Genomic DNA, 22,783 nt, shown 5'->3' with positions numbered 1-22,783 from the left:
ATCCTTTGTTTTGTTTTAAGTTGTGGTATTCGAGTTGCTTCATTGTCAGGTGTTGATTACCTACCTTTTCTAAGTGGAGTTCTCATATTCGTATGTGGATACTAATCCTTCTTGATCATCGAGATTGCCATCTTAATTCTATTTCCAACCGGTGCGTTTCTCTTCGAGATGATCCCATCATTCTCCCCATCTAGAAGATCAATTATAAGTTTTCTCAACGTTGTTTGTTCCATATGCCCCAAGTTTCCTTTGTTTTTCCCGCCCTCCCACCCTCTTTCTTCAAGGACTCAGATTTCTAACCGGGTATCCATCGTATTGATGGGAAGTCTCTCCATTCTTTTCCGTCAATGTTCTTATCCGGTGATTTCCCAGGAAGATGCTCAGGAAGCTTCAACTTTATCATTCTTCATTCTCGTATTCTTTTCCGGTGGATTCAATTGAAGCTTTCAGTGTTGATTATAGCCCTTTCCTCCTTTCAAATGCTTTCTCATGCGGGTATATCTCTTAATCATTCCCCGCTTGCTATTCAACTGTTCCGGAGTGCTGAAGATATCTCTAAAGATTCGTGTTTCCACTCCGCATCAATTCTAACTATTTCGAGGTTGTTATCACATTCAAGCCATTTAATTCAACCGGCGCAATCTCTCTTCCAAGCGACCTTTTTAACGGTGTATCTTTTGAGTGGGCCCTAACCCACAGGTCTTTTCCCAGGATCTTGCCTGACTCTTCTAATTTTCCCGGAGCTAATCCCAGATTCATTTCAATGTTTGACGTAAGAATGAGTTATCATCAGTCAGATATCTTTTTCCAAGATCTTCCAAATTCTTTTCATTGTTGGTTCAACCTTTCTTATTTTCATCCCGGAGTATCTCAACAATTCATGGTGGTGTTTCTCATCGTCATTCTCTGCATTTGAAGACCGAAGAGTTTTCCTCTAAATCATTCCTCCGAATCATATCTGTTCTCTTAAAGATTCATGGATCTAACTTCTTGTCATCCCCATAATTGTTCTCGATTGTGAGAATTCTTTTCATACCCATCCGAAGCATTTCAGGAGTATTTTTCAGTTTGATTCTTTGGAGCCCATCATCTCAGAATTATTCATTCCAGCTTTCAGCTCTCGTTCTCCAAAATCTTACCGGTGCCTCGTTCAAATATACTCTAATCAGTTCATGATCTCTTCGTTCTCATGTATCTAAATTCTCTGAAGTATCTTCGTTATTTTATAATTCTTCCCAGTGTTTCTTTATCTTTTCTTCGTTCATTTTCAATTCTTACAGTGGTTCGTTCAAGAGTTCTCTTCCTTGGTTATCATATCAATTCATTCGTTCTTTCCAATCCTACTAACGGTTCGTTGAAGACCTTCCCAAGTTGCGCAATATCTATCTTAATCCTTTCTACGAGAATAAGTAGTATGCCAAAATCCGTTGCTTGTCATCAATTTAAATTGGTGAAGGATACGCATAACGTAATTCATATTATTGTTTCATCCAAGGGTTTAATTCTTTCTTCCGAAGTTCATAATGGTATCAATTTCTCAGTTCTAAGTTGTTCATCTCTTCTTTCTGGAGTTTGTTCATCATATCACATTCTCGGTTCAAGATGCTTGATCTTTTCTTTTCCGGAGTTCAAAGTTTTCTCATGATATCGTCCTGAAGCTCCATCTAAATCATTGCAAGACTTCACCTTGTTCTTTTAACTTCTCTTTTCTTTCTATCATCCTTTTGTTTACCGGAGTTCTTCATGGAGGCTCTACATGGTGCTTCGTCAAGGATTCCTTTCATTCTTCAAGTGTTCTTCAAGAATTCTCTCGAAGCTAAGATCCGCCAAGCTATACTCTAAAATAAACATGGTGTTCAACACATGTTTTGTCTTGAGGAGTTCCAGCATTCTTCATCTTGCATTCCGAAGTGCAATTCTTTCTACCTTATCTTTTGACATGGTGTTATGTCATTGTCGATTATTTCCCTTCGTGTTTCATGATTCACAAATTTTCAAGAGTGACATATCTAAATCCATCATTTTCTCTTCTCTCAAGACATGTTTTCAACCAGTCAACCTCTTCATTGGAGTTATCTTGGGTTATATTTCATCTAAAGCTTTCCCTAAGGATTTTTGCTATTTATGGTGCTCATAAATGACCCAAGTTCTTCATTTATCCTCCCGACGAAATAAGTTTCTCGTCTCCTTGTTCATATCAATCCAATCTATTGTTTTTCCGTTAGTGGCAGAATTTCACCTCAAGTTTTTGAGATGTTTTCCATAAGCCCACAACAAGCTTGTTCTTTTCGTTGTTGATTTTTCCAACAACTCTGTTCAATCCTTCTTTTTTTAAGGATGCTTTTCAAATTCAGTTGTGGTAGAAGATATCATTTTCTTCTCAATTCTTTCCTTTCCAACGATCCAACTTCTATTCTTTCGTTCTGGAGGCATTGTGATGTTGCTCTCTTCACTCATCATCTCGGATTGTGAGGACCATGTTCTTTTCGTGCTTATCCATTCAACCGCAGTGTCCTGTCCTCTTTTCAAGTATCCTCTCATCTTGTCAAGATCATGTTCAATTCCTTCCATTTACAGTTGGAGTGCTGCCCAAATTATATCATTGTTATTCCTTCTCTATCTTGTTTGAACTGGAGTGGTTCAATATCTATCTTGTCACTTAACCACTTAGTTCTCGTTGTATTCCATGTTCTTCTTATCTAACGGAGTGTTTTGAACTTCGTTCATCTCCATTGTATTCTTTTGAAAAATTGTTTAACCTTTGAAGGTTCCTTGGTTTCACTCATTCGTCGAAGAAGCAACTTAGTTTTACCTTCCTCTTCCGTTTCTCTCCAGTGCCATCCTAGATCTCGGGACGAGATCCTCTTGTAGTGGTGGAGTGTTGTAACGCCCCGAGACCGACGCTTCAGACTCCTTCCATGTTTTTCGTTGTCGTCGTGTGTTTTATTTTGTTGTTGTTGCATTTCATCATGACATCATGCATATTGCATCCGCATGTTTTTATAAAACTTGCATCCGCTCGTATTTGCCGTGTCCCCCTTGCTTTCGTTGACCGTTCCGAGACCAGCCTTGTTATTCGTTTGCCCTCTTGCCTAAACCGGAGTCTTTCTGTACAATGCACAAACCCCCTTGTGTGCGCGTCCGAAGTTGTCCCGAACCCGAACCGCTCAGTCATGACCATTGGGTCTGGATCATCCCCAAACATCTATAAAACATCTCCGTTTTATTATTCGGGCTACCTAACCTATTTATTTACGACCGCCCAATTATAATCGGACGGACCGGATTAGCCCTACCCAGTCCCTGCCTATATAATTAGACCGAACCCTAATTTCTAGGGAGCTGTCCCATCCATCCTCCTCTCCGCCGCCACTAGCTCCACCTGGTCTCCCCCTTCCTCGGGATCGCCGATCCATTCCATCCACCCCACCCGGCCGAACCAACCACCTCCTCGTTTTGCATCCCCGACCAACCCAGTAGCCCAGCCCCTCGCGCGCCTCCTTCCTTGAGCAGGAGCTCGACCTGCTGTCGGCGACCACCACCGGCGACAAGAACAAGACCGCTACCCCTTCCCCTTCCCCTTCTTTTCCGTCTCTGGTTTCCTCTCCCTCTGCTCATCCCTCTGCTCGTTTCCTTTGGACAGGGGACCTCCATGGATGAACGCCAAGGCTGCCAAGAGGATCTGGACGTCGCCGGCTTGCCTCTGCTCCGCCTCCCCTCGCCAAATCTGCTCCGTTCCCGGCGCCCTCCGCCTCGCTTGCCGCAGCAGCCTCCTTCAAGCTGTCGTCGTTGCTGCTTTGCTTCAGGTCAAACAGAAGAGGACGCTCGCGCCCCTGCCTCGCCTCGGTTCTCGCCGGCTCACCGTCTCACCGCCGGAGCAGCGCCCGCTCCTCTGCTTCAGGTCTCGGCGTCCCCAGCTCGCCAGCAGCGTCGCCCCGCAGCCCTGCTTCGCGCCCAAGCCGCCGTCCGCTCGTTCCTGTGCTTCATCGCCACCACGGGTCACCAGCGCCTCCAACCTCCCGGTCGCATCGCCCTTCGCCGGAGTCCCAAGCAACGCAAGACCGCCGCTGCGTCCCCTGCTTCGAGCAGGCGAAGCCCGAGCGGTGCCGTGGCCGCGCCTCTGCTTCGAGCAGGCGAAGGAGGCATGCCAGCCTCGATCCCCTGCCTCCTCTGCTTCGTGGTCGCGTTGACCGCATCGGCCAGATGTGTGCAGCCCAGCACGGCCTCCTCCACCGACTAGGCCTGGCCCATGGGTGAGCAGCCCCCCAGCTCTGTCCAGATTCAGCCCGCTTCTGTTTTTTCCTATCAGCGAATTTCCTAATTATCCAGAGAACGCTGTTTTTACAGATTTTCCCTTGTTGTTCATGCATATAATAGATCACAAACCATGCATCAGAATTAAACAAAGTATATATGTAAAATGTTTAGAATTCTGTCTAGTTTCACAATATGCTGCTCTCATCCATGTTTAAAATGTTTAAGTTGATGTTTACATTTATTTTGCATAAATGCCATGCTAAATGGTTTATTTCATAACTAAAAAACCGTAGCTCCAAATTTAATAAAATTTATATGTAAATGGGGTAGAAAAATGCCTAGTTTAACATGGTGCACTTTATTTTGCTGTTTAACAACATTAAAATTGTGTTTATGGCAGAACAGTACCAAATCTAAAATATGCGCATGAGGATTTTCCGGAATTGTTGTTTGTTGTTCCCGCCTCATTTAAACTTGCCTAGATAGGTAGTTTTCATATGCTTCATCCCTTGCCATGTTTAATAACATTTAATATTGTTGGGTACATAAACAAGAGAGAACTAAATAATTGATGTGGTGTTTCGTCAATATGCAACTCGTTGCATATCGAGCTCCACTTAATTTATAGTATTGTTTGTTGCACTTTGCCATGCCATGCCTCATTAAACCGGACATGCATCATATACTTGATTTTGCATCATGCCATGCTTATGTGATGGTTGTTTACCATGTTGCTTGCTACTTTCCGGTTTGCTTGTCTCATTGGCTTCGGTTTCGTTTCGGAGTGTGAGTATTCGTTCGACTATGTCTGATTGTCTTCTTCACGGACTCGTTCTTCTTCCTAGAGGGATTTCAGGCAAGATGACCCAACTCTCGAAATCACTTCTATCTTTGCTTGCTAGTTGTTCTCTCTATTGCTATGCCGCGCTACCTACCACTTGCTATATCATGCCTCCCATATTGCCATGTCAAGCCTCTAACCATCCTTTCCTAGCAAACCGTTGTTTGGCTATGTTACCGCTTTTGCTCAGCCCCTCTTATAGCGTTGTTAGTTGCAGGTGAAGTTGAAGATTGCTCCATGTTGGAACATGTTTATGTTGGGATATCACAATATCTCTTATTTAATTAATGCATCTATATACTTGGTAAAGGGTGGAAGGCTCGGCTTTATGCCTGGTGTTTTGTTCCACTCTTGCCGCCCTAGTTTCCGTCATACCGGTGTTATGTTCCTTGATTTTGCGTTCCTTATGAGGTTGGGTGATTTATGGGACCCCCTTGACAGTTCGCTTTGAATAAAACTCCTCCAGCAAGGCCCAACCTTGGTTTTAACATTTGCCACCTAAGCCTTTTTCCCTTGGGTTCTGCAGACTCAAGGGTCATCTTTATTTTAACCCCCGGGCCAGTGCTCCTCTAAGTGTTGGTCCAACCTATTAGCTGCCGGTGGCCACCAGGGGCAACTCTGGGCTCGCCTATTGGAAGTTTGGACAATCCGGTGTGCCCTGAGAACGAGATATGTGCAGCTCCTATCAGGATTTGTTGGCACATTCGGGCGGCTTTGCTGGTCTTGTTTTACAATTGTCGAAATGTCTTGTAAACCGGGATTCCGAGACTGATCGGGTCTTCCCGGGAGAAGGAATATCCTTCGTTGACTATGAGAGCTTATAATAGGCTAAGTTGGGACACCCCTGCAGGGTATAAACTTTCGAGAGCCGTGCCCGCGGTTATGTGGCAGATGGGAATTTGTTAATGTCCGGTTGTAGAGAACTTGACACTTGACTTAATTAAAACGCATCAACCGCGTGTGTAGCCGTGATGGTCTCTTTTCGGCGGAGTCCGGGAAGTGAACACGGTCTTGTGTTATGCTTGAACGTAAGTAGTTTTCAGGATCATTTCTTGATCACTTCTAGCTTCACGACCGTTGCGTTGCTTCTATTCTCGCTCTTATTTGCGTATGTTAGCCACCATATTTGCTTAGTACTTGCTGCAGCTCCACCTCATTGCCCCTTTCCTACCCATAAGCTTAAATAGTCTTGATCTCACGGGTGTGAGATTGCTGAGTCCTCGTGACTCACAGATTCTACCAAAACAGTTGCAGGTGCCGAGGATACCAGTGCAAGTGATGCTACCGAACTCAAGTGGGAGTTCGACGAGGACCTTGGTCGTTACTATGTTTCGTTTCCTAATGATCAGTAGTGGTGCCCAGTTGGGACGATCAGGGATCTGGCATTTGGGGTTGTCTTCTTTTCTTTTGGTTCCGTAGTCGGACCTATGTGTGTACTCTGGTTGATGTATGTTTAATTAATGTATTGTGTGAAGTGGCGATTGTAAGCCAACTCTTTATCCCATTCTTGTTCATTACATGGGATTGTGTGAAGATGACCCTTCTTGCGACTAAACCACAATGCGGTTATGCCTCTAAGTCATGCCTCGACACGTGGGAGATATAGCCGCATCGTGGGAGTTACTACTTTGTATTGAGATCCAAAGAGAGAGAAGAAGCCATCTAGCTAATAACTATGGACCCGAAGGTCTGTGGTAAACTACTCACACATCATCGGAGAGGCTATGGTGTTGATGTAGAAGCCCTCCGTGATCGATTCCCCCTCCGGCGGAGCGCCGGAAAAGGCCCCAAGATGGGATCTCACGGGTACAAAAGGTTGCGACGGTGGAAATAGGGTTTCGTGGTGCTCCTGGATGTTTTCGGGGTATATGGGTATATATAGGAGGAAGAAGTAGGTCGGTGGAGCTGCGAGGGGCCCACAAGGGTGGGGGCATGCCCAGGGGGCAGGCGCCCCTCCCTGCCTCATGGCCTCCTCGCTTCTTTCTTGACGTCCACTCCAAGTCCTCTGGATCACGTTTGTTCCAAAAATAACTCTCCCGAAGGTTTCATTCCGTTTGGACTCCGTTTGATATTCCTTTTCTGCGAAACACTGAAATAGGCAAAAAAACAGCAATTTGCACTTGGCCTTCGGTTAATAGGTTAGTCCCAAAAATAATATAAAAGTCCTTAGTAAAGCCCATTAAACATCCAAAACAGATAATATAATAGCATGGAACAATAAAAAATTATTTATATGTTGGAGACGTATCACCGGGCGTCTGCTCAGGCGCTCCTTCTGCCTTCCTCTCTTCCCACCGCAATACCTGGTGGAGGAAAAACAAGAAAAGGGGATTACGGGGCACTTATCTGTTTCAGTCTAAAACGCGTAGGCACTTGCCAAACTTTTAGTTCAAATTATGTAATCTCTTTTACCCTTGTTTGTGTTATGTAAGGTTTGTACTTGTTTACCAGCATAATAATGAAAAAGATAAACCTTGATGGGAACTTATGCATGAAACATGTCCATGCAGAGGTAGAATACCTCTATACTTAAGTAAACAAGTTTTTCCTGGTAGGCTATCCTGCCGGTACCCTCAATTTGCTGCCGGGGCGCGAGGCCCGCCGGGCGCAAACCATGGAGAGGGACCAGCCCCCCCCCCCCCAACCTAACCTACTCATCAAAGGCCCCTACGGCCACCCCGACCGAAGCAAAGTTCGAGTCAAAGGACGGGAGCACCTTAGTTTCAAAAGTGGCGGGGTTTTCTTATGCACAAGCCTTTGCTTACAAAACACGTATGGATAAGGAGAGAACTTATCTGTTTGGGCTTGCCGGAGATCACAATGTACGCTCGTCTTCTCTTCTCCTCTTCGGGACCGAATCCGCGATAGGAGCCTGCAGTTTGGTGCAGATGAAAATGATGCTTCATGCGATCTTATCTATATGAACATGCTATGCTCATGATATACTTATGCATGCATGTAATTTGTTAGGGCCCCCCAGCACTTCATTTATTTCTCTATTGCTCTGGTTCTGCGCCTGGCTTTGTACAAGGGGTTACATGCAACAGAGGCAAGGCCTGTACAGAAGGGTGGCCGGGATGGGCCCGACAGCCGCGCCTTATCGGTAGAACTTGCGGAGATGCTCAATATTCCATGAGTTTTGCAACTGAATGCCATCTCTGGTCTCCAGACGGACTGTGCCAGGTTTGGTGACTCGTACTACCCGGTAAGGGCCTTCCCACTTTGGCGTCAACTCGTTTGCACCCTTGCCGGACTGAACGCGCCTAATGACAAGGTCGCCTTCCTCAAAACACCAGGCATGAACCCTGCGGCTGTGATAGTGACGCAGGGCTTGTTGGTAGCGTCCAGCACGCGTAGCAGCCAGGAGACAGTTCTCCTCGAGTAGCACAACATCGTCACGCCGGTGCTATTCCAGCGCTACTTCATCATAGGCAAGCACTCGAGGTGACCCGTAAATGAGTTTCGTGGGGATAACTTCTTCTGCCCCATATACTAGGGAGAAGGGAGTCTGCCCGGTATCTTGATTTGGTGTCGTTCTGAGGGACCAAAGAACCACCGGCAACTCATCGATCCACCGTCTGCCACACTTTTGCAGCTTATAAAATGTTCTCGTCTTGAGTCCTCGCAACACTTTAGTGTTCGCCCTCTCAACTTGCCCATTGCTCTTTGGGTGAGCAACAGAGGCGAAGGAGATACCTTTCTCACGGGCTCGTGAATTGGGTGTCATTATCAGTGATGATTCAAGCAGGGACTCCGAAGCAGCACACCAATCCTTTCAAGAACTTGATAGCTGACTGAGTAGTCACCTTTCTCACGGGCTCTAGTTCTGGCCACTTTGTAAACTTGTCAATTGCAATGAACAAGAATTCAAAGCCCCCGGGAGCACGGGGGAAAGGGCCCAATATGTCGAGCCCCCAGACCGAAAATGGTCGTGATAAAGGGATTGTATGAAGAGCTCGGGCAGGCAGGTGGATATTCTGGGAATGGAACTAGCAGGCTTCACATTTGGTGACCAACTCAACTACATCTTGGAGGGCTGTTGGCCAATAAAATCCTTGCCGGAAGGCTTTTCCAACCAGAGCCCTCTATCCGATGTGTAAGCCACACATACCCTTGTGTATCTCTACCAGCGGTTCCTTTCCTTCTTCCCGGCAAATGCACTTCAATTTCACACTGTTTGGCCTCCCTCTGTACAGTGTGTCATCAATGAACTGATACATACTTGCCCTTCGGGCTACTCTTTCAGCTTCTTCTTTCTCTTCGGGAAGTTCTCTAGTTTGGAGGAAATGGACTATGTCTCGTGCCCAAGTTGGAGCCTGAGGCTCGACAACGAGGACTAGCAGCACCTCCTCATTTGTGGGAGCGCTTTCCTCGACCGTGGGGGACCGGTGGTCCGGCGGGAGGGTGCAGCTTAGCTACCGAAGGGGAGTTGTTCCCGGCAAGCCCCCTGCCGGGATCCTCGAGATGTTCTATAGGGAGAGGCCTGCCGGAGTCTAGTTTCCTCCTCTTACTGGCCATTGTTGCCGGCGATACGGAGAGTTGAGTCAGATGGAGAAAAAATTTCCTGGTTCCACAGGGAGCTTTTGCACAGTGCACTTCGACAGATGATCAGCAATGATGTTTTTCGCACGAGGTACGTGCTCTGTTTGCAGTCCGTCGAAGCGCTCCTCCAGCTTTGTCACTTCCTCAACGTATGCCTCCATCAATGGACTTCGGTAATCCTTGTTGACTTGTCTCACCACAAGCTGTGAGTCTCCACGGATGATCAGCTTCTTGATCCCCAGTTCTGTTGCAATCCTGAGCCCGGCAAGGTGCCCTTCATACTCTGCATTATTGTTGGTAGCCTTCTCCTGGGGAAAATGCATCTGGACGATGTACTTCAAGTGTTCCCAAGTGGGGGCAACGAGAAGCACGCTAGCCCCTGCACCTTCTAGGGAGAAGGCACCATCGAAATACATGATCCATTCTTGGGGAGCTTCCTTGCCGGGGGTAATTGTACCTAATACTTCTTCATCAGGGGTTGGCATCCATTCTACAATAAACTCTGCCAACGCTTTGCTTTGAATGGTTGATGTGCTTTCAAAATTCAAGCCAAAGATGGATAACTCCAAAGCCCACTCTCACACTTCTCCGGGTTCAGCTTTAGGTTGATCTTGCGCAGATTAGCAAATGTCTCTTCCAAATCCTGAATGAGGGTTGATCTGTCCTTGGTCTTGACCACAATATCATCTATGTAAGCCTCAATATTTCTGTGCAACTGTGGCTCAAAACCAATTTGAACTGCACTTGCAAAAGTGGATCCAGCGCTCTTCAACCCGAAAGGCATCCGTACGAAGTAGTATGTGACACATGAGGTTATGAACGTGGTCTTCTCTTCGTCTTCCCTAGACAAAATGATCTGATGATATCCAGAGTATGCATCTAGAAAAGAAAGCACATCGCACTCGGAGGTGGAATCCACAATCTGATCGATGCGCCACAAGGGAAATGGGTCCTTCGGGCATGGCTTGTTCAGATCCGTAAAATCTACGCATAGACTCCATTTCCCATTGGCCTTGCACGCCACCACAGGATTTGCTAACCATGTTGGATGTAGTACCCCTCTGACCAGACTAGCTCCCTCAAGTTTCTTGCTATGTTCGACAATGAACTATTGCCGCTCCAAGGCTTGCTTTCAGACCTTCTGCTTGACAGGTCGGGCATGTGGGTAGACATCTAGATGGTGCTCGATTACCTCCCTCGGAACACCGGGGATATCAGATGGCTGGTAGGAAAACACATCGATATTCGCCCGCAGGACGGCAACGAGCGCGCTTTCCTATTTGTCATCGAGAGTGGCACTGATAGTGAAGGTACCATCCCCGCCAGCCAGCCCTGCCGGGACCTTTTTCACAGCGAGTGCATCATCCTTGGACTTCTTGCTATTGGAACTCTCTGGCAAGTCATCGAGAGGCGCAACATACTTTGAAGAGGTACGCTTCCCGAATTCCTTGCTGGTGTCCCTGTTAGCTTTCTTCTTTCCTTTACTTTCCTTGGTGGGAATAGTAGCTTCAGCAACCTCTGCCATGACTGCCTCCTGGTACATCTTGTCCAAGCAGATGATTGCATCCTTCTCGTCTGATGGAATGGAAATGATGCCTATCAGCCCTGGTATCTTCAAGGTGTTGTAGGCATAGTGGGATGCCGCCATGAACTTGGCGAGGGCTGGGTGACCAAGGTTTCCATTGTACGGCAGGGGGAGGTCGACCACATCAAACACCATCTTCTCAGTCCGGTAATTCAACTCTCCCTGAATGTCACCAGCAACATGATCTTCCCCTTAGGACGACTCTTGCCGGGGTTGATTCCTTGAAACGTGCCCATGACCTTGAGCTCTTCCTATGCTATCTGAAGTTTGCTGATGACCATTGGAGAAATCAGATTCAACACGGCCCCACCGTCAACCAACATCTTTGTGAGTTTGAGGTTGCGGATTGTTGGTGAGACCAACAACGGCAAGCACCCTACTGCAGTGGTGCGGTCAGGGTGGTCCTCTTCGTCAAAGATGATGGGCGTGCGGGACCACTTGAGCGACCTCCAAGAATCTGCCGCTGGCTCCATGACATTGACTTCACGCGCCCACTATTTCAGTTGGTGGTGAGAGGAGTGCAGAGATGCACCCCCGTCAATGCACAGGGCGTTAGTGGCTTTCTGGAATTCTTGCTCGCTGGTTTCCTCTTCATCCCCTCCATCACTCTCATCATTGCAATCCTCTTTCTCATGGCCTGTGGCGGGTTCCTTGATCCTTAGGAGCCTTGCCGGGGCGTCTTGCTCAGCCGCCTCGGCCTTCCCGCCAGTGCCATTCTGACCTTTCTCCTTATCCCGCTTCTCATACTCAGCTCTCTGTTTCTTGACAAGGTGCTCAACCTGGTGAGACTCTTGGAGATCATGGCCCTTGGTCCAATGAATCTTGCAGTATGTCCTATTAGCTTTCCCAGCCTTCTCAGCAGCTGCGGCTTCTCGGCTGTCAATGCACGTAGCAACTTCCTTGCCGGGTAACTCAGTCTTAGCCTTCTTGCTGGTACTAAGCATGCCTGATCCCTCAACGGTCATCACTGCCTTATCTTTGCGCCTTCTATTGCGCTTCTTGTTCTTCTTTTTCTGACTGGTGGCCTCATCATCATCCTCATAGTCGACGTTGATGCCATCCTCTTCTCCGGGGAGCCTCCTCCCCTCTTCTACTCGAGCACACTTATCCACTAGAGAGTAGAGGTCCTTCAAAGTCTTGGGCAATCAAACGTTCATCTTGGAACGTATCCGACGATTGCGCACGTTGCACTGAAACGCGGCTATCACAGCTACCGTGTGGATGTCTGGAATAATCCTGTGGACTCGACTGAACCTCTGCATGTGCTTCCGCAGAGTCTCCTTCCTTCTGTGGGAGAAGCTGCAAGTCGCTGGGCCGCCCTGGTTCTTGATGGCTACCAGTGAAGGCGCCAATGAGCTCATGGCACAGGTTAGCCCAGGTCAAAATGGAGTTCTCTGTCAAGTGCATCAGCCAAGACCTCACATTTGGCTTGACTGCAAAAGGGAAGTAATTGGCGAACACCTTCTCATCTCTTCCTCCGGCAGCTTGAATAGCGATGGTGAAGATGCTCAAGAACTCTGCCGGGTTCAGTCTCCCGTCGTACTTCTCTGGTACCTCTGTCTTGAACATGTGAGCGGATGGCCAACGAACTTGCCGCAACTCACGGGTGAAGGCAGGGCACCCAGCTTCGAAAGGCAGGTACCTTCGGCGAGTGTAGGCTCGTCGACGTTGGGGCCATCGTGCCTGTCAGACTCGCGGTGGGTGTTGCGGCATCACTCGATGGTGACACAAGAGAATTTCCTTTGCCTGTCCTCTAGGGCTCGCCGTTGGTCTTGACGTGCTCAAGGGTCGGACGACGCCATCGAGACATCGTCGGGTTCTTGGTCGCACGGCTCGTGCGCTGGCTGCCGTGGAGGGGACTGCATTGTAGGAGTGGCCCCTTCCGCATGACCAGCAGCGTGGGTCGTTGTCATCGCCTGGGGAGGCCATGGCGGGCCAGCTTGCTGCGATCCTCCCGCCTCGGCAAAACCAATCAGGCTATGAATTGTGGCTCTCCATTCATCCATCTGATCGGCTCTCGGCAGAAATCTCAACAGCAGCTGGGCCAGTGCCATGGCCTCCGAAAAGCGGTGCTTGGCATGGATGTCGATGAAGATATTAATGTTGCCCAGCTCCTGATAGTGTCGGCGGTAGTCGCGCCGTGTTCTCGTCGCCGCGAGCCAATTGCCAAGATGGCGTGGTGATGAGGTAGAGGTGCTTGTGGACCAATAGTTCCATCTGGTGCATTGGCTGGGTCAGCTTGCTCTGGGGGTGGCGCATGTCCTGCGGTCGCGCCTGCAGTGGCCGGGGGCGGCCGGAGGATTGCGATTCGCCCCAGAGGGAGTGCCACCCTTGTGGTTGTGCCCTGCGGCCGGGCGGAGAGGTGCGGACAGAATGATCTCTCCACCCGTACCTCATGGAGCGTGGGCTCTGCGATGATGTTGGTGTTGTCGTTCTCCGGTGCCTCCTGCTCCCATTTTGGCTACATGGGAGGTGGGGACAACACCGCCTGCGTCAACCACATCCCCCACAGCGTCCATGTCCCTAGGTGTCCCTATAGCCCCCGCGGCATCTGTGGTCGCACGTGGTGGGGCCTTCAAGGAGGACGGCTGGGCAGCGGCACGGGGTTTCTTCTTGGGCGCCATAGACGATGGAGCTGCTGATGATGAAGACGATGATGAAGATGACGCGCTATGTATGCTCCTCGGGTTCGCACAAGGGCCGCCCCCTACCTGGTGCGCCAAAGATGTCATGGGAAACCAAGGCCACCTATGGGGCCATGAGCCCCTTGTGGTTCGCCAGGGGGATGAGCACATTGCACAAAGAGCGGACAGCGTGGCGCAGCACGAAAGATATCACACGGGCGATTTTACCCAGGTTCAGGCCATCGTGAGGCGTAAAACCCTACTCCTGCTTTGGTGGATTGATGATGGATGGTGGTGGAGACGTAGCGCTCTAGCCCAGTAGGGTTGCCTCGGGGCAAGAGTAGCTATGCGTGTATGAGTGTACAAGGCTCCGAATCCTTTCTATAGTTGCCACGGGCCTCCTTTTATAGATCAAGGGGTCACCACAATGGCAAATTAGTCATTATGCATTAATTAGATAGCAAACAGTGCTATCATACCTAACTCTGTAGACAGGGCAGTGCACATTAAATGCGCCATTTAGTGTCACATCGGAGCTTGCCCAGCAAGCGTTGCCAGGCTGTTCGGCCGCCTTCTCTCCTGTCTGTGTGACACGCCGCTGGACGGGTGTCATTTGGAGGTGATCTCTGTAGGAAGTGTCTGCCATGTGGTGATGAACATCCACTTAGTTACTTGGAGGCTTGACACTAGACTGATTGATGAGTTGCGTTGCTGTGAGGTGGTGCGTGGACCCCTGGCGGAGTAGTTTGCCTCCGTAAGCCCCGGCAGCCCTGCCGGGATGGCCTTGAGGCTTGCTTCCGAGGTAACCCCCACCTCACCAAGCTCAACTGCGCGGCAAGGGTGGTTTTCCCTCAGTGGTATCTTGCTTCTCGGGCTTGACTTGGTCTTCTTAATCTGTACTTTGATTCTTCAAAGAGCTGATCTCTTGAGCTTGGTCTGGTCTTGGATGTTGTGATCTCGATCTTAGGCATGTGCACGGTCTGGGCAACAGACCCAGGATTTGTTGCACCGACACCTTTCTCCATGGAGATAGTTATTCTTGCCACTTGGGCCATCTGGATCTCAAGAAAAAAACCTCATCTTCCAGTAGATCCAACCTTCATTGCAAAAGTTGAAGGATATTTACTTTGGGGAGGTATGCTGGCTCAGCCACAGAATCAAGAGCAAATATGCTCCTTTGTACAATACTTGGCTTGATGGCCTTTTGTAATCTTTTCTTGGGCTTGTGAGGCCTTCTGTAATCCTAGTCTAGCTGCCTGCTAGTTTTTTCGTTTTTTAGCTTTCTTTTTTTCTTCTTTTTTCTTGTTCTTTTTTTCTGGCTTAGCTCAAGCCTTGTTGTACTTTTGTACTTTGTTTTAATAAAGATAAAAATTGCTGTGGGGCCTTGCCTTACTATGCATAGTAAAAAAACTAACTGTGGGCCGCCTCAGATGATAATCTTTCTGATTCAAAGGTCTGCCGCTATCCTAAGACCGGCAAGTAATCCTTCATTTTCAGCGGTGTTGTTTGTCGCGTTCTCCTTGGGGAAATGTATTTGAATTACATACTTGAGGTGCTCTCCAGTGGGAGCAACAAACAACACTCCAACACCGGTGCCTTGCAGCGAGAAAGCCCCATCAAAGTACATGATCCAATCCTAAATTGTTTCCTTGCCGGGGAGAGAAGTTTCTAGAACTTCTTTGTCTGGCGTTGGCACTCAACAGACTTGGAGATGAACCTGGTAAGTACAGCAATGCAGTCGGCAAGACGGCGCACATCCTTGACGTGCTTTGGTGCTTCAATCTGCTCAATTGCTTTGATCTTCTCAGGATTGAGCTTGAGATTGGTCTTTTGTACATTATGAAATATTTCTTCTAAGTCTTGTATCAGGGTTGACTTGTCCTCGGTTTTGACCACTATGTCATCCATATAGGCTTTGACATTCCTATGTAGCTGAGGCTCAAAACCAATATGGACCGTCCTTGCAAATGTTGAACCAGCACTCTCCAATCCGAAAGGCATACGTATGAAGCAATACATGCCACATGGTGATGAATGCGTTCCTCTCTCCATCTTCTTTTGACCTGAATATCTGGTGATACCTGGAGTAGGCATCAAGGAATGACAGCAAATCACATCCAGCAGTGGAGTCAACAATCTGGTCGATCAGTGGTTGTGAATGACTGACTTTTTCAATCCTTTCGACCTTCGGACAAGCTTTAATTATGTCTGTATAATCAATGTAAAGCCGCCACTTGCCGTTTGTGTTGCGCACAATAATTGGATTAGCCAACCACGTGGGATGGAGTACACCTCTGACCAAACCTGTTGCTTCCAACTTCTTGATCTCTTCAGCAATGAATTGTTGCCGCTCCAAGGCTGGCTTCCGCACCTTCTACTTGTCAGGTCACGCATGAGGGCAGATGGCAAGCTGATGCTCAATTACCTCCCTCGGAGCACCGGGGATGTCAGATGGTTGCCATGCAAACATATCGACATTCGCCCGCAGGAAGGCAAAGGTGCGCTTTCCTATTTAGCATCAAGAGAGGCACTTATGGTGAAAGTGCCATCTGTGGCATCCTCCCTTGTAGGCACCTTCTAGGTTTCTGGCAGAGCAGCCTTGTTTTTCTTACTCTTGCCGGTAGAGCTTGCTGGCACATCCTCGACGGGAGTGCAATACTCCGAAGAGGCGCGTTCACTGGAGTCAGTGGTCTTATCGGTCTTATTCCTCTTCTTCCCTCCCCCCTAGGAGCTTGGTTTGCACGAGCAAGCGCCTTCGTGGCAGATGCTGCAAGTGCTTCCTGGTAGAGTTCGTAAGCGCAAATCAATGCATCCTTCTTGTCTGAATGGATGGTGATGACACTTATTGGCACAGGCATCTTCAGCGTGTTGTAGGCATAGTGGGATGTAGCCATAAACTTTGCAAGTGTTGGGCGTCCAAGGATTCCATTGTAAGGCAACGGAATCTTGACGACATCAAAGATGATCTTCTCTGTCCTGTAGTTGAGCTCACTGACAAAAGTTACTGACAAAGTGATCTTGCCCTTTGGCTGACTTCTTCCTGGATTGATCCCCTGAAATGTGTCAGTCTTTTTCCGGTCCTCTTCCGAGATCTGCAGCCTCTTAACCACATCAGGTGAACCGTCAACCAGCATCTTTGTCACCTTGAGGTTGCGGATTCTTGGTGAAACCAACAACGACAAGCAACCAACCGCAGTTGTGCGATCAGGGGGGTCATAACAGTTTTCAAGGGTAGAGTATTCAACCCAAATTTGTAGATTCGGCACAAGGGGAGCCAAAGAATATTTGTAAGTATTAGTGATAACCCACAAGTATAGGGCATCGCAACAGTTTTCGGGGGTAGATTATTCAACCCAAATTTATAGATTCGACACAAGGGGAGCCAAAGAATATTTGAAGGTATTAGCAGCTGAGTTGTCAATTCAACCACACTTGGAGATTAATTATCTACAACAAATAATCAGTAGCAAAGTAGTTTGATAGTTTTGATAATAGTGACAGCAGTAACAGTAACGGTAACAGTGATAGCAGTAATTTTGTAGCAAGTGTAACAGTGATGAAAGCAATAGTAACTTAGCAAAAACAATATAAGATAAATTCGTAGGCATTGGATCGGTGACTTGTTGGATGATATTCATCATATGACAGTTATAACCTAGGGTGATACGGCACTAGCTCCAGTTCATCGATATAATGTAGGCATGTATTCCATAAATAGTCATACATGCTTTACTAAAAGAACTTGCATGACATCTTTTGTCCTACCCTCCCGTGGCAGCGGGGTCCATACTGGAAACTAAGGGATATTAAGGCCTCCTTTTAATAGAGAACCGAAACAAAGCATTAACACATAGTGAATACATGAACTCCTCAAACTACGGTCATTGCCGGGAGTGGGCCCGGTTGTTGTCACTCTGGGGTTGCCAGATCATAACACGTAGTAGGTGACTATAACTTGCAAGATTGGATCTAAAACATGGATATAATGATGAATACATAAATGGTTCAGATCTGAGTTCATGGCACCCGGGCCCAAAGTGACAAGCATTAAGCATAGCAAAGTCATAGCAACATCAATCTAAGAACATAGTGGATACTAGGGATCAAGCCCTAACAAAACTAACTCAATTACATGATGAATCTCATCCAACTCCTCACCGACCAGCGAGCCTACGAAGGAATTACTCACTCTCGGTGGGGAGCATCATGGAATTGGCGATGGGGAAGGGTTGGTGATGACGAAGAACGAAGATCCCCCTCTCCGGAGCCCCAAACGGACTCCAGATCTGCCCTCCCGAGGAAGAACAGGGCTTGGCGGCGGCTCTGTCTCGTGGATCGCGATAATTCTTTCTCCCTCATTTTTTTCTTCTGGAAATATGTGATTTTATAGTATCAGGGGGGTCATCTGCGGGGCCACCAGATAGGTACAACCCACCTGGGCACGCTAGGAGAGGGGGGGCACGCCCTAGTGGGTTGTGCCCACCCAGGTGCCCCTCTCCGGCAGGTCTTGGCTCCAGAAATTCTTATTATTGATATAAAAAATCCTCATGAAGTTTCGTTCCATTCCGATGACTTTTATTTCTGCACAAAAACAACACCATGGTAGTTCTGCTGAAAACAGCGTCAGTCCTGGGTTAGTTTCATTCAAACCATGCAAATTAGACTCCAAAACAAGAGGAAAAGCGTGACAAAAAGTAGATACATTGGAGACGTATCAACTCCCCCAAGCTTAAACCTTTGCTTGTCCTCAAGAAATTCAGTTGATAAACTGAAAGTGAGAAAGAAAAACTTTTACGAACCCTTGTGTTCTTGTTTGCATAAATAAGCTTAAACAACACCCAGGTTTTCAGCCAGCATTATAACTAACCATGTCGACAATAATAGTTAAAGATTATATTAGCTCATATCAGTGACATAATCAGCTAGCAAGCAATAATAAGATATCTCAAAGAGCAACATGTTGTCAAAACAACCATGATATAATATGACAATAGTGGTATCTCGCTAGCCCTTTCTGAGACCGCAAAACATAAATGCAGAGCACCTCCAAAGTTCAAGCAGCGACTAAACATTGTAATTCATGGTAGAAAAGATCCAGTCATGATGCACCCAACATTAGCTATGCATAATGCATAAATCATGGCAGCTGTGCTCTACTCAGTTTCTGGCGCTTATTTTAGAAGGTGATGACACAACATAGTAAATAGAAAGTCCCTTCGCAGAGGGAAGTAGTGATTTGCAGAGGTGCCAGAGCTCAGTTTTTAAAACAGAGATAAATGATACTTCACGACCATCAGTTATCATCATCTTCCATGCTAAGCACGCTAGTGGCGGTTCCCAAGCGATAAAAGTAAAGTTTACTCCCCCTCCACCAACAATCACATTCCATGGCTTGTCCGAAACAACGGGTGCCATCCATACCAACAACAGTTCCGAGGGAGTTTTTTTAATTATTTGCATTTTTTAGTTCGGGACTGGGAATCCCTATTACCGCCCTTTTCTCGTGCGACGGCGGGTGAATAAACACTCGACTTGAGAATAACCCACTTAGCATGGAAGATATCGACCACCTCCTGTCGTTCCATGAATGATCCAGGCACACAAAAAGGATAATTTTTAGAAGTTTTTTAGAGGTGGCACATGCAAATTTACTTAGGGAGACAGGGTAATACTGTATATAGGTAGGTATGGTGGACTCGTCTGGAATAACTTTGGGTTCAAGGTTTTTGATGTACGAGCAGAGTTCGCACTTAGTACAAGTGAAGGCTAGCAATTAAGATTGAGAAGCGGCCAGCTAGAGAGCAACAACGATCATAACCATGCGTTATGCATAAGTAACATTAGACACTAGCATGAGTAGGATATGGACACCATGAACATAAATATCATAGAGGCTATATGTTGGTTTTGAGCAACTACATGCATGAACATGTGCCAAGCCAAGCCACTCGAACGTTCAGAGGAGGATACCATATCATCATACTACATCACAATCATTTTAACGCTATGTTGATATCCAAGATAAATCATTATCAACTGCCAGCTACTTATGCATGGCATGAGAAACTATAATCTCTAATTGTCATTGCAAACATGTTTAATCATAATGGGCTGAGTCATGGATACTAGGTTAAACATATTTACACAAACAGAACAAGTCGAGTTCATACCAGTTTCTCTCTGCCACGACTAGTTCATCAAATATCGTCATTATTGTCTTTCACTTGCATGACCGAATGATTTGAAAATAATAATAATGCAAGAGTGTCGTGGACTAAGCTGGAATCTGCAAACATTTTATTCAACAGGAGAAGACAAGGTAAAATGTGCTCTTATTAGTTCAACAGTTATTCTTATGAGAGCCACTCAACATTTTCATCGTGGTCTTCTCCTCGGTAAGACTCGAATAAAAAGAAAAGAAATTCTGAGAAACACACTAAAATATTTTTGAAGTTTTTGGTTTTCCTCAACAAGCAAATAAAAAGAAAAAAAAAGAAAAACTATTTACACGGGAAAGCTCCCAGCAAGCAAAAGAAGAACAAGGAAATCTTTTTGGATTTTCTTTTTAGTATTACTACTAGGAATGTATAGAAAGTAAACTAGCAAAAGGGCCCGTGCGTTGCAACAGGAGAAACAAATCTTGTACGTCCTAGTTTGTGTTTCTACTTGAATGGCACATATTATGACTAAAATTTGTTTGCAGATCAAAAAGAGCAATCCACTTTAGTACCAACTTCAACTTTGCACATTTTTCAACTTGTAATGTAGTGTAATCATGTGTCCTGAAAGAATAGCTTCAAAATGATAAATAGCTAGCACAGACCTGAAATCATCTGATCGTCAGCCGCTCTACAATAGCTCATTTGTACACTTCTTGTGCTCTTTGTTCTTGCATGTCCCATCGCAAACGCTCACTCAATTGAAGAGATGAGAGAGATACAGTAGTATTCACAAGAGAATGGATTCAGCAACTGATGGTTACTCATCACAGTAGATTATAGTTTTCCATCTTTAACTGGAGCACCATAGTGTACGCAAGCAAGCTTTGGTTTGTAACCCATAGAAGACCAATTTTTTTTACCTACAAAAGAGATATTTAGTCCATACGGGCATCATCCTTTTGCACATATTGTCGGAATGCCGTTCAAAGAAATAGCTAGCATGGACCTGAAAGAGATACAAACATACATTTTTCTCAATATTAGTACAGTACATAGTCCTGGGTACCATTTCTTTCTCAATCAACATGATTACCTAGCAAGATAACAAATTTGTGTTGCTAAAATTTCATGACAACAGAGGGGATTCAAGAAGAGAACTGCCAAATAAAGAGCTGAAGAAGCCCATCTCATCGCCATATGCCACCAGTTGTTTGACTTGGTGGATGAAACAAACTAATACCCTCAAAGAATTTTACCTTTGGCCATCGTGAGATTATATTTTGATAACCGTACCACGAGACAATATCATTTTGCAATAGACCAGTAATTGGTTTGAACTGTAAAATAAACATCCAGTTCCTCGCAATTATGAAGTGAAAAGCAACCTTATTGTATTAGCTACACCTAGCTAGCTGCGCATTGCTGCATCATAGTAAGAATGCCATGGTTATGAACATTATCAAGCTTATTTTTGTTAAAACAACAATATTCCAGAAGAAAATGCCATGGTTGTGTATGTTATCAAAAACACAAAAATTAAAATTGTCGTTCCAAGTTGCATGGTCTCCGTCCTGTTGGTGAACTGGCACATCCTGGGAGCAGAAGTATTATAGACACGCTAAGCCTCTAACTATTGTCAGAGGCTTGTATCAAGCTGCAGAAGGCCACAAAAAGCATTTACTCAGGCATGTTGGCATGGCTCTGGAGCTTTGCCCGTAAGTTAATGGTGGACAGAATTTTAGTAGTGAAAGAAGCAAACCAGTGTGTCTTCCGTATCCTCAAATTGCATATGAATCAAAAAGTGAAAATAATGCTCGAGAACAAGTCATTTATTTAGCATCGATCAGTGGGCAGCAACATAGAAGGAATATTTATTTGGTTTCTGGCAGCGAGCAGAAATATATATAAGAGGGTCAACGCTGTCTTACAAACTCCCTGACATGCACGCTCATGTTGCCTGCAAGTAACAAAAGATTAAGCACTAAACTTACAATTCAATATAATATAAAAATGTCAATAAAGAACATATAAAGTGATAAGTGAACCATGGAACATTTTCACACTGGAGCACGACACCAAATGCATGGTACAGGAGGAAACTCTTATTATCAAATGATTCAGATATATATGACTACAACATAGAGTACTGTTGGAATGCTAGCTGAAGAAAATTTTTGTCACATCCTAGCTAGTTCATGCATTAGAGTGTTGCATCATGTCTACTTTTCACAGAAACTTGTAATGGGGATGCCAGAAACCCCCAGCACCCCCCTGAACACAACTAGGGTTTACTAAAATCCTTTTCAATGAACCTGAAATGCCCTCCATAAATGTTCACCATCTTTGGTCCTGGCTAAAACCTCTGCCAAAAATGGTTTCATATTTTTGGAGGCCATTCTGGATTTTTGCACCAAGCCATAAGTATTTGCATTTGGGCAATTTAAATCCTATAAATATTTTAAAATGCCCAAATAATCTTGAAGGTATTTTTAGGCTGTTGAGAATAATTTCAAATGTGCCTCTGAATATTTCCAGGATTTTCCTAAATGAAATAGTATTTCTACTATTTCAAAACACAGAACAGAAATAAATAAAAGGAAAAACAGAAAGCAGAGAAGGAACTTACCTGGCAGCCCACCTGGCGGCCCAGCATTGTGCTGGCCCATGGCCAGTCAGCTGCTTGCTCCCGCCAGAGCAGGCACAGAGGTGACGCCGGCGTGCGCGAGCTCGCCACGGCGCCACCTGCTTGCCGCCTCGCCCGTGGACGAGCTGG

Source organism: Triticum aestivum, chromosome 2D, assembly GCF_018294505.1.
Source record: "Triticum aestivum cultivar Chinese Spring chromosome 2D, IWGSC CS RefSeq v2.1, whole genome shotgun sequence".
Classification (NCBI taxonomy): domain Eukaryota; kingdom Viridiplantae; phylum Streptophyta; class Magnoliopsida; order Poales; family Poaceae; genus Triticum; species Triticum aestivum.
Note: the sequence above shows the minus strand (reverse complement) of the source record.